This window comes from Cucurbita pepo, chromosome LG06 (assembly GCF_002806865.2).
Source record: "Cucurbita pepo subsp. pepo cultivar mu-cu-16 chromosome LG06, ASM280686v2, whole genome shotgun sequence".
NCBI classification, from domain to species: Eukaryota; Viridiplantae; Streptophyta; class Magnoliopsida; order Cucurbitales; family Cucurbitaceae; genus Cucurbita; species Cucurbita pepo.
Window position 1 is genome coordinate 3,749,151 of NC_036643.1, and position 13,484 is coordinate 3,762,634.

Consider the following 13,484-nt stretch of genomic DNA (forward strand, 5'->3'; position numbering starts at 1 on the left):
CTGTTTGTGTTAATCAATGACATGGTTCTTGTTAGGATTGTTTTTGTTCAATGTGAAATAGGGTGATTCTAATGTTTGACCTTTTGGTTAAAGGTATAACGTTTTTAGTTGAGTTATATTCACGTTAGGATTAGGATTTTTTTAGTGCGTAGTTTGATTCTTATTAGGTTAAGTTTCTAATTCTTTTGTACTTTTATAATCTTGGCAACAATTTTGACTTTTCTCTTAGGTAGTTTAATTCATTCTTTATAGTTTATCGTCAACCAAAGGAAGGGTGTGGTTGTAAAAAAATTAACTGTAAGGGACTTAATTGAAACTCTTTCCCTAAACCCTAGACCTAAAATTAAGGAGCAAAATATGTGCTTAGTCCCCCTCTCACCTCTCCCAAAAAAACTGAAAAATAAAAGCATCATAAATTTAATATCTAAAATTTGAAGTTTATGACTATTTGATAACACAATTTTCAATATTTGAATTTTAAAATATCGATTTTGTCCTTAATTACCTTGTTTGATCCGTCTAAATTTGAATATTTTCTAGACATTATATAGCTTCAGATTTATTAAATAAATTTTTTTTATTTATATTATATAAAATAGACCAATTAATATTAATATTAAAAGTTTGAATATGCAAGAAATTTATTAGACATTTTTAACAATAAAATTAATGGTTTAACAGCCTATCATATAGTTTGGTAAGTTTATTTATAGACTAAATAAACATAAACTTTGATGATAAGATCAAACATCGATAAATGTAGCCTTAATCTTTGTCACAGGTGGCAAAATTATTTTGATATAGCGTCCATTTTGCAAATATATAAAGCTAATGTGCATGATATTAAACTTACTCAAAACATAAATGTAAGGCTTAATCATTGATAATGTTGACTTTTAATATTCCCGGTCCTGCCTTTGACTCTCTCACATGGGTATGCTTTCGGTGATCAACGGTTTACACTAACATATTAATTAATAATTACACTCATTTGAAGGCATGGTTTGTGGGTTAAGGAAGAGCTGCATGCTATCATGGCTTTTAAGTTTTAATGCACTTCCATTTTCAATAAATATTTAATTTTTTTTAATGCAAAATAATAATAATAATAATAATAATATTATTATTATTATTATTATTATTCAACTAATTTTAATAAAAATAACTTTAAGCCACTTAATTTAAAATTATTGAAAGATTATATAAACTAAAATAGAATAAAATTGAAAACAATATTTCAATATAAATTATTTAAGTTGTCAACCCTCTCTCGACACCCATAAATATTAAACTAATTTCAAACACGAAGCGTAATATGCAAAATTTCAATTCCAAATTTATTTATTTAATTAATTTCATCGGAATTAGCACACGAGTTGTTCTGCGAACGCCACATGTTGTAGTAATAGTAGATCTTTATTTTGTAAATGCTAAAAAAAAAAAAAATTAGACTTTCTAAAGTGCTATGTTCTCATTGGGATTACAAATGTAAGTAAGAATTAAATAAACCTTATACGTTACATTGATTAATTTAATGAATCAATAGATTTCTATAAATAATGTAATATAATATAATATATTACAAATTGAAAGAGAAATAAAATAAAAACAAATTTCAATATCTATATCAATAGAGTCAAAAGGCTAGGATAGGAAAAAGCCATATAAATGCAGCCAAATGGAAACCCTAAACTAATGAATCAAATGATGCATTTAAACACTTCAAATGTGGAGAATTTAAACACAAAATAATAATAATAATAACAATAATAAAAAGCCTATTCAAGTATTATTGATGTTCATAACTATCTCTTTGAATTCTAGTTTATCGAGCTATTTTACTAAAGTTTCATGTCTATAACCATCAAACGAACTTAAATAATAAATCAAATGGAGATTTAAAAGCAATCACAAACAAACAAAAAAAAAATCTTGAAAAATGAAATATTCACAGCAAGTACAGAGTTATCATAGACTTATGACTTCTAAGCAAAATGATACCAAAATATATGTTGCTAATTAGATAGATTTGTAATTAATGCTAAAAGAAGAAAGCACAAGAACAATAAATAAATAAATAAAAAGAATCTTTTCTAGGTCAGATTACTCCACCATAAAAGTTTCCCAAGTATTTTTTGAATCGAACATGGGTTCATGTATATGTTTTCAAGCCAAAATGTCAAGTCAGCAGCAAATTATTGAAGGAATTAAATAATTCCCAATTTACAACTTTAAAAAAGAAATTCTAACCCCTTTTTTCTGATCATTAATTATGGACTAAATGAGTATTTGTTGAATGTAAATATTAAACTTAGACTATTAAAAAGTAAGTAGACCAAAGAAAAAAAGTCATCCTCTAAATTTAGTCAGTCGTGTCAATAGATTGGTAAATCTTCAAATATCGAATAGAGTACTCCAAAAGAAAAGGAGTCAAAGCCTCCTCGAATGCAGTAAAAAATGACTAAGATAAGACTCCAAAGGAGTTGAGCCTCGAATAAGGAGAGGCGTACTTTGTTCGAAGGGAGGTGTTGGATGATAAAAGTCCCACATCGGCTAATTTAGGGTTTATAAACAAAGAATACTCTCTCCATTGGTATGAGACCTTTTGGGGAAGCCCAAAGCAAAGCCATGAGAGCTTATGCTCAAAAGTGGACAATATCATACCATTGTGGAGAGTCGTGTTTGTTTGGTAAATTAAAGTAAAGATGTTGTTACATTATAAATATAAACATAATTAAACGGTAATTAATACATACCCAAGTCCCTTACTCTTAAGGAGAAAAAAAAAACTTCAAAAATCTTATTCAAAGTCGTATTTTAAAGAACGAATTACCTTCTTCTTTCTTCGTCCCGCCTCGAGATCCAATCTAAATAAAAAACATGAGACTCTCATGGCATTATGATTGGAAAAGAATTTTAATTTTGAGATTGGTGCAGCTTGAACTGTGTAAGTTCATGCATGCCATATTCATCATCTAATTAAAGGTCAAACACATGGAGCTGAGTAATGGTTCTCTTACAAGGCACCCCATTTAGGTGACAAACAACTTGTCTAGGTTGCCTGCACCCACATAGATTTCTTGTCTTTTTTATTTTTTAATTCGTTTATGTTTTCTATTTGTAGCTTTAGCTTTCATATTTATTAGGTTCTTGCTGTCTTAGACTTTAAATTTTGTAGTTTTATTTTCTTGTGGAACTTTATCATAATTATTTAATAACAGTTAAAAGTCAAGATTAAAGAAAAGAGAAAAAAAATTATATAAAACAGTTGCATGTTATGAGTTCAAATAATTGAAGAACTATTTATGAAGAGCGTACCTTATAAGAAAGTGTTGATGATGATGAGGAGGGGGAATATTCTTGGCTGGAAACCTATATTAAAAGTTATCTTTGACAAACAAATTATATTTATTATTCATCAAAACGCACTAAAATAGCAACTAAATCCAAACACTGCCTATGGTTATGATAATAATTATGATTAATCCGCTAACTACTAACTAATTAAAGAACAATTATAGTTCGTCAAGTTCTTGATACTACCCTGCCTTTGAGTGCATGAACAAATGCGAAAATTATTAAGATTACCAGACCTCTTTAGAGAGTGGCTTAAACCTGAACTTTTGCAGACCTCGATGCAAGAGAGCTCTACAATCCTGCGAGATGGAAAAAAACACTGAGATGGATAATAGACCATTGTAGAAATTATGAACGCTAAAGAAACCAGTTTCTAGTATTCAAAAAATTCAAATGATTCGAACGAAAACGATATAGAATGCACTGCACAATTAGATTAACATTTTGTATATTGAACAAATATTGCAAAAATATATACAATAGTGTGCATGCCGCCATAAAAACAAAACATAAGATTGAGAATGTCAAAACTTGATTTAATGTTATTGTACTGGTATGAAGAGATGTCCACGGAATAGGCAAAAATAAATGAAAATTTTCGATGGGACCAAGATGGGGATTGTCCATAGGATCAGAATTTTCATGGGACTTTTTTTCCTTTCCATTTTTTAATATACACTTCAAATAAGTTTTTAACGGATAATATAATATAATATTCTACCTCATTACTAAAAACTCAAATTTCAAATCACAAAATAGTCTTCAACATTTAAAAAATATATGTATATATTCATTTACTGAGATAATGTATGTATTACATATGTTAGGGGTGGGGCAAGGGCAGGGATCAGGATGGAGAATATCATCTCCTTCCCTAGATGAAAATCCTCTCCTCTCCCTCCCTATTTCTCATTTATATGGAGATTTCCCGCCCAATTGTTATTAAAGTTAGACTCCTATACGCTTGAATTTAACTTTGAAGACAATTATATTGAAATCTAGTTAAAAGCTATTATGATTTTAACATTAGTAAATTACCACCAAGTTTCCCAATGCTCTTTCATATGTGGCTTAAAAACGCAAACATCTTATGAGCTATGGTTGTTAATTTACTCCATAAGAGGTTGAAGATGGTCATAAATATCAAAAGCGCAAATCCAAAAACAGAATCAACAGCAATAAATTGGAGACTGCCAACATTAAAACAAAATTACAAAAATTTAGATAGAAAACTATACAATAATAAAGAGAGATTTTGAAACAATAAGAAGGAAGCTAGGCTTCACCTGCTGATATAGTTGCATATAAGAAAGAATCATGTCACTTTGGAGTATGCTTCCATGGGATGCCTCAGGGCATTCTACATAATGTTCAATATTAGGAAAAGTGAAAAAGAAACTAACTCATAGTAAACTATAATACAGTAAATATAGACTGTGATCACACCTGAGAATCTTCAGTCATTGAATCAGCGTCATCCAGAATTATTATATTGAATGGTTGACAAGGATAACCCCTAAATTCTTTTTCCTTTTCTAACAAGTGTGAAGTTCATAACAGGAATGCTATGAAAATGTTATAGCTAAGATTAAGAAAATTACCCATGGCATTGACCACTGCTTGCTGCAACACCAGCAAAATCTTTAATCCTAGTCCGAACAACATTGATCCCACGGTCACCACTTGCATTCAACTCCAAAACTCTGAACTTGTATGAGTTCAGGACTAAATAATGTTTCCTATATCAGATATATTTTATATCAAATAAAAACTAATAAGATATTCAAATAGTACATTTCATGTTTTATACAGTAAGATTGCATTAACGTTAGAATTAATCCAAGCAGATTGAAGTGTTTTGTTATCAAATAAGCAAATCACGAATGCCATGAGCAAAAACCTCCCGAAATCAATGACTTACATTTAACCATGCTGATAGTGAGGCCATGATTTATTTATAATTTCACGTTTCAACTTCAATTTATTGCTAAATCTCATAGATAGACACTTTAGACAACACCTTAACCAAAAAATTACAAACGAGCAGAAGGAAACCTAATTCCTCAGCTGCAAAGAATCAACGTCATCTCTTACAACGGATTCTAAAATTCTCATCCTAAACTACCGGTTAGTTCTGCATAAAATCAATGTCACCTCTTACAATGGATTCTAAAATCCTCATCCTAAACTACCGGTTAGTTCTGCATAGAATCAAAGTCATCTCTTACAACGGATTCTAAAATTCTCATCCTAAACTACCAGTTAGTTCTGCATCGAATCAAAGTCATCTTACAACGGATTCTAAAATTCTCATCCTAAACTACCGGTTAGTTCTGCATAGAATCAAACAACTTCATCCTGATGCATCAAATCTTTCACTACCTTCGGCCGACTGTCAATCGAAAAAATGGACGACGGTTGAGATTACGCAACACATTCTGAGAAACAAGTGAAACAAAAGAACGTAAAACAGAAACGTACTACATCTCCGCCCATGGTTGAGAGCTCAGCAACAATGGCGCGCCATTTCTTCTTCCCCCAACGCACTGATCCACCTCACCGGCATTGCAAATAGGGTTTTTTGATTTTCCCGCGTTTAGTCGGATTCTTCTCATTCCTTCACGAATTTAAATCGGCCCTAAATTCTCAGATTATGCTTTGTGGGCTGGGCTTTCGGCCCTTTTCTTATTGGGCCCAATTCCTCTCTTTGCTTCTTTCCTACAATTTCTTTTGCTTTTTTTTTTTTTAATTATTAAAAAAATTAAACCTTTCATTTATAACATTTTTTTAAAAAATACTAATAATTTAATCGTTTAATTATATTTTTCATATTTATATCACTCAATTTCAATATATAATTTTGAAAAGCTGTCAAATTATTTTTAAGAGTCATCGGAAAATAAATAATAAAAATAATTATAAAATTAAATAAATATATATAGATAATTATAACGTAAGATTCTTATAAATTCAAGTTGGCTTAGCTCACAATTTCAGAGAATCCATGAACCAATCTAATCTATAAAATTTTCATATATTTGAACCGAACCCAACTTAAATTAGTTCATGACCCAACCCAATTGTACGAATTGGGTTCGGTTGTTCAAATTTCTTTCAGGTTATCGAGTTTTTTAACGACCCTACTTCTAATAACTAAGATTCAAAACCCTTCTGCAAATATCGGATTCACGAGATTTTTGTCAATCTTAAAAAGACTGATCTCGACTCTTTTCTTCTTCTTTTTAGCTTAATAACATTGAGTACGAGAACTCAAACACCTCACCTATTTCTCGAGTTATATGCTCGGGTTGACAAATCAATATCGATTCAAATCCGATAAACGAAGTAACTATAGTGTCTTTTTCTTCAACCAATTAAAGGTTTATAGGCATTTGGGAGTTTGATGGGTTGAGATAACCATTCATATGATAGGAGAAAGGGGAGTTGGTGTTTAGGTATTATTGCTTCTTTACTACAACTTGTCAAGATCATGAGTTAGGTTCTTTCCCTATTTGCACAAATTTCAAATTCTAACCTAACGTTGTCACGTGGGAATAGTCTAATCGATAAAAGTTTGTATAAAGAACTGTAATTTGAATTGTCTCAGCTTTGACAAACTGTATCGCTCGAGTTCTATAATAACGAAAAAAGTTCGGAAAATGAAACATCCCTTATAAGGGTGTGAAAATCTCTCTCTAGCATACGCGTTTTAAAATAGTGAGGCTGATGACGAAACGTAACGGGCCAAAGCAGACAATATATGTTAGCAGTGGGCTTGACTGTTACAAATGGTATTAGAGCCAGACATTGGACGGTGTGCCAGCAAGGACGCTAGGCCCTCAAGGAGGGTGGATTGTGAGATCTCACGTCGATTGGAGAGGGTAACGAAGCATTCTTTATAAGGGTGTGGAAATCTCTCTCTAGAAGTCGCGTTTTAAAACCGTGAGGCTGACGACAATATGTAATGGGTCAAAGTAGACAATATATGTTAGCAATGGGCTTGGCTGTTACAAATGGTATTAGAGCCAGACATTAGACGGTGTACCAGTTAGAACCCTATTAGGGTGTGGAAACCTCTCTCTTAGTAGATGCGTTTTAAAGCCGTGAAACTAACAACGAAACGTAACGAGCCAAAGCAGACAATATATATTAGCGGTGGGCTTGACTGTTACAAATGGTATTAGAGCAAGACACTAGACAGTGTGCCAGCTAGGACCCTAGGTCCCAATGGAGTTGAATTCTGAGATCTCACATCAGTTAGAGAGGGGAACAAAACATGTCTTATAAGGGTGTGAAAACCTCTCTCTATAAAAAGCATTTTAAAACCGTGAGGCTGACCGCAATACGTAACTGGTCAAAACAGACAATATATGTCAGCGATGGGCTTAGCTATTACAAATGGTATTAGAGCCAGACACCAGACGTTGTACCAGCTAAGACCCTATAAGAGTGTGGAAACCTCTCTCTAGCATACGTGTTTTAAAACCGTGAAGCTGACGGCGATATGTAACGGGTCAAAGCAGACAATATATGTCAGCGGTGGGCTTAGCTGTTACAAATGGTATTAGAGCCAGACACCAGACAGTGTGTGAGCTAGGACCCTATAATTGTGTGGAAACCTCTCTCTAGTAGACGCGTTTTAAAATCGTGAGGCTGACTGCAATACGTAACGGGTCAAAGTAAACAATATATGTTAGCAATGGGCTTGACTGTTACAAATGATATTAGAGTCAAACACCAGACAGTATGTCAGCTAGGACCCTATACGGGTGTGAAAACCTCTCTCTAGTAGACGCATTTTAAACCCGTGAGGCTAACGACGATACGTAACAAGTCAAGGTGGACAATATCGGTTAACAATACGAACTAAGAATCATTTTCAACTCACAAATCAAACCTAATTATTTGATTGACGGGCTTTCACTGTTTCTCACTATTCTTTCCGATCTTTTCAGTCTAAGTTGAAAACTCGGAGAAAATTTCAAAGAAAACGAGTAGGACGTGTCGATGTTCCATTTCGTAAAGAAAGCGGAAGAGAAATAGATCGAGAAGAATAGAAGCATCTTAAAATTCCAAGTTGGGTTTGTAGAAATAAAAGAGAATTTGGTGTGAAATTTCATAAGTAGGTAATGATAAAAGAAGAATTTTATGCTTAGAATAGTACCCTATGTTCTTATCTTAATAGCCCACATGGAATTATGGCTGCCCAATACATTCCCAAAGGCCATTCGTCAATTATTTGGACATCAATTATTTGAATTTTACCATTTTGATTAAAGAATATTTAACTTTTTCGTAAAGGTTTTCAAAAGACTCGAGAACCTAAAGAATTTAATCAACTCAACCTAACTCGTATATGAAGACTCGATGACCCGCGAAATTCTCCAAATGAATAATTTTTTCCTAATATAATTTATATTAAAAAAATATATAAAACATCCCAAGAAACAAAAATATAATATAATATTTTATCAACATAATTTATAAAAAAATTAAAATTTTAATATCGCAATAGGTAAGTATATATATATATATATATATATATATATATATATATATATATATATATATATATATATATATATATATATATATATATTTATATATATATATATTTATATATATATATATTTATCTACTGGTACAATTTTGGTTGGGTTATCAAGTTAGTTGAGTTTTTAGTTTGTTTCAAATAAACGAACGTTTCAGGTTTGGTTCGGTTCATGGATTCCCTCAAAATTAGTTTATATTGAACGGATCAAACTAAAAAAAATTTGTTAATTAAAAAAATATATGTTTACAAATAATACAATTATTGGTACGTATAATTATTATAACTTATTTAATTTCATAATATTTTTTAATAACTTTTTAAAAAGTCTCAATCTTACCCAATCCATCACATAACGTCTATACGCCTATCTTTTTGGTCAATAAAATAATCATATTCTCGATGACCTAAGATTACGTTTGACATTTACGATAATACTAATGATAGTATTTTCATTTGAATCACTTATAATTATAAGATTAAGTGACGGATTAGGTTGAATAATCCTTATCTCATATTAATGCTTCGTCTAACGTGATCGATTAGATTACTAACATTATTATCGGTAAAAAATTTCTTTCAATATTAGGTAGATTTTTTTTTTTTAATTTAATCTTAAGCAACTAGACAACTACATTATTATAGCAAATATTTGGCTTATATATTAAATTTGTAATTTTTTTTTAAAATTAATCCCATAATTTGTTCAAATTCGAATTAAATATTTAAAATATTTATATTTATTTTCGAAGAATTAGAATTTTGACGAAATGTCAACGACAGAGATCCCCACTTCCGGAGTGGGATTGTAGCGAAACAAAACGACGTCGGATTAGGATGGGTTTTTCTGCTAACGTGGAAAAATACGCGACGCGAAAAAACGGAACCAACTAATTTTGAGAAACACTATTTAAAAAAAAAAAAGGAAAAAAAAAAGACCANCAGCGAGGACCATAAGTCCTTGTGGTGGGGCCCACCCGACCCCACTCGATGTTGTTTGACTTATCGTTACCATCCAATCCAACCAGACTCCCGGGGACCACAAAAGAAAAAACCAAAAATACTCATTTTTTTTTAAAATTTAAATTTAATTATTATTATTCGGTTGGTGTTATTTCATCATCGTTCCATAAATTAAAAAAATATTATTTTCGAAAAATACAAATTTGGTCGTATTGTTAAAGTTTTAGTTACTTTTGAGTTCCAAAGCTAAAAGAAAGCTGTATTTTATTAATTTTTATTAGTTTTCATTTTAATTTAAATAAAAAAAATGAAATTATAGAATAAAAATACACATTTTAATTAAAATATTATTAAAAAAAATACAAAAACAATCCCCATCTATGAATGCTTACATAAATGGGCATGGACAGAGACGATATTCTCGACCCTGTCCATCTAAAATATAATTAGAGACGGTTTGAATTGACTTTTTTAACTGTTTGAAGATATTTTGTTGAGACTGCTCAGAAAAAGTCAAAAGAATGGCTACATGTTTTTTTTATTATTATTATAACAAATAAAAAATTATAAACTTCTAATTTCTTAATCTAACATATTAAATTAATATATTATAAACACGTTTGAAAATAAAATGAAAAATAAATTAAAAAGAAAATGTGGGTTTGGGATAAAGTGTACGGCATTGACGTTTACGGGATTGTCTTTAAACACTGATTTGACCAGAAAAGTCAACGCATCCCCTTCTTTCACCCTCTTAATTTAAGCCTTCAAGTCAAACAAATTCCACTTTTTGTTTACTTTTTTGACATTTATTACCCTAATTTCCAACTTTTATTTTGTTTTATTAATATTTTAAAAGATTAAATTATTAATGTTGAAACTAATATATTTCCAACCTTTTTTTAATCAATTTCTTTTAATTAGATACCAAAGTCTTCCCGACTTTTGAAAAAAAAATCGGAATTACGTGGGGGAATTTGGAAAAATCGGGTTTTCGGTAAAAAAATATTCAATTTATTTAGTTAAATAAATAAATTGGAGCAAGACAAGAATCGAGATAAAAAAATAAAACACTCGTCCTTATCCTTATTTAACTTATAAAAAAAAAAAAAATTTACCGGCTTCTTTTACCACTCAATAAATATTATAGAATAAAATAAATTAATTTTAATAAATAACGGAATTATTTTATTAAAAAAAATAATAGATAGGGGCATGTGAAGGGACATGGCCTACTAGATTCCTTACACATTGGGTCATGATAAAAAGACATATTTTACTAATAATTTAAATGCTAATTGGATTTAATAAATCCAATTAATATTTATAATAACAATAATAATAATATCTTCGAGTCAAAAAGTAACAGCGATTAAATGATATTTTCATCGCATATCTTTGTCCCTTATCGCTAAAATAATCATAAATAATAAATTATTTTAAAATAGCTGTGGATAAATACAAAATATATTTTTGGAATTTAATGGGATTTTCAAACCCAATATTTTATATACCTTTATTTATTTTATTTATCACGACTAAATTTATATTAGATGACATCATATATTTTTTTCCCTCTCGAATATTGCATGAATTAAAAAATATACAAAAAAAAATTAATGGTTATTATTATTATTTTTTTGTTAAAATAGTATAAATAAATTATTATTTTAGTATTTGAATTTTAGGGATTACAATTAATTTTAAAAACTTATAGCAATTATATAATGATTTAATTTTTAAAATATTGAATTAAAATTCTAAAATCCAAGATAAATAGAGGAAATAATATAAATTAATATAGTTTAATTAAAAATTAATTTTGGTTTATGATTTTTTATAAAATTAATATTTAACTTCAATTTGTAATTATTTAGACTAATTATGATAACCACTTATTATTATTATTTTTTATTTTTTAAATATATTTATTTTTTAATCCATTTACGAATCCACGTATATAAAAAAATTGATTAAATTATTTTTTTAAAATGATTTTATTCCTTTAAAATTATTATTCTTTACGACAGATAAGACCTTTAACTTTATATTATGGAATTTTTCTCCATCGAAATTAGCACAAAAGCATATACGTATATATTTATTTGCCATTCTTTTACATGTCCTCTATTACCGTTCATTAATTTTTAAAATAAATTATTTTTTTAGAATTAATAAAATTAACAATTTTAATATTTATTATTGAATATAAACTAAATTAAAAAAATTTAAATTATATAAATTAATCGCACGATGAAAATGTTCTATAGTGTTATATAATAAAAATATAGGGGTCAAATTGATATAAATTAAATTTTGAGGACTAAATTGCTATTTCTATAAAATATTTAGAAACCGAAAAATATTTTTTAATAAATAAAATCGGAAAAAATATATATTCCACCGAAGGTTTGCTTTAATTGTGGGCGTGTAGGAAAGACTATCCAACCTAATTCAACCATCATTAGATTCTCTACTAAGTGTCCTCAATGTTCTAATTGTCGGAGTCTCAAAGGACTGTCCTAAAGAATTTTCAATGTCACATTATCTTTCACTTCGTTACGAACGTGTCACGAAATGACTAATTTTGTTGTTTATTTTTCGTACCTTCTCGAACCCTTTAAAAGCATGCTCATAAATGTCGTGTAAATGTTTCAAAACTACACTTGTAATAGTAATCTATTAGAATGCTGAATGAAAATTGGGATATTCGCGATAGTGACATGTGTCCGGGTTCATGTCTCAATTTCCATTCCCGATCCTAATTCTCAGCCAAAATTCTAATTAATTTATACTATAAGGGTAGTTTTGAAATATTTATAAAAAGTCAACGGCAATATGATAAATTAAAAAATATATATATATATAAATATAATATTTTAGGGTTTAAACCACATTTTATTTTTATTAAATTTAGAACATGTATAACCGGACGTTATAAAAGCTCCTCTTCTCAAATTGAGTTAAAAAAAAAACCGATAAAACTCATAGCTTTTTTCTTCAATTTAGATCGGAAAATAGAAGAGTTGCGTGAATAAAAAAGACCAGGGAGGTTCATGGCCAAGGGTAAAGATGCCCGAGTAACCGTTATTTTGGAATGTATTTTACTCGAAGGGTTTGAATTAGCCCCAATCGTATTTCTCCCGAGATTAAAGAAAAGATGGATAGGGACTGTTCCTCGTCATAAATACTTTGTGATAGGGCCTGTTCCTGGTCATAAATATAGTGAAATCACTTTCCCTATTCTTTCTCCGGACTTTGCGAAGTTCAGTTGAGTTCAAATAAAATATAAATTTACGTGTCTATATACAAATATATATTCTACTTCTTAGGGTTAGACATATTCTCACCAGAGCCAAAAGTATCGTTGCTGAGCGACGATCTCTCTTCATGGGTTAGACATATTCTCGCCAAAGCCAAGGCAGCATCGCCAGCAACGATCCATTTACAGTTTTCGATGGACATGAAAGTGTTTCTCTACGCTTCCTCCGAACTAGGTTGTTGACATCTTCACAAAAAATGTTTCTCAACCTCTCTTTGAATTTTTCAGATCCAAGCTTCAGTTCGTTCAAATCGGACGCTCAGCTTGCGGTAGGGTGTTAAGGTTATTTAG

At 29.9% G+C, this 13,484-nt stretch overlaps 1 long non-coding RNA gene across 2 annotated transcripts; it reads right to left on the reverse strand.

Moving 5' to 3' along the window:
• Window positions 1-2,610: 2,610 nt before the first annotated feature.
• Window positions 2,611-5,942, reverse strand: LOC111797336. 2 transcript variants are annotated; one of them, XR_002815530.1, is made up of 4 exons: window positions 5,839-5,942; window positions 4,959-5,096; window positions 4,644-4,717; window positions 2,611-3,656 (listed from the first exon to the last, which is right to left on the reverse strand). It is a non-coding gene; the product is annotated as an uncharacterized LOC111797336 (long non-coding RNA). The 2 variants fall into 2 exon arrangements; XR_002815529.1 differs by having other exon boundaries at window positions 4,644-5,096.
• Window positions 5,943-13,484: the final 7,542 nt, after the last annotated feature.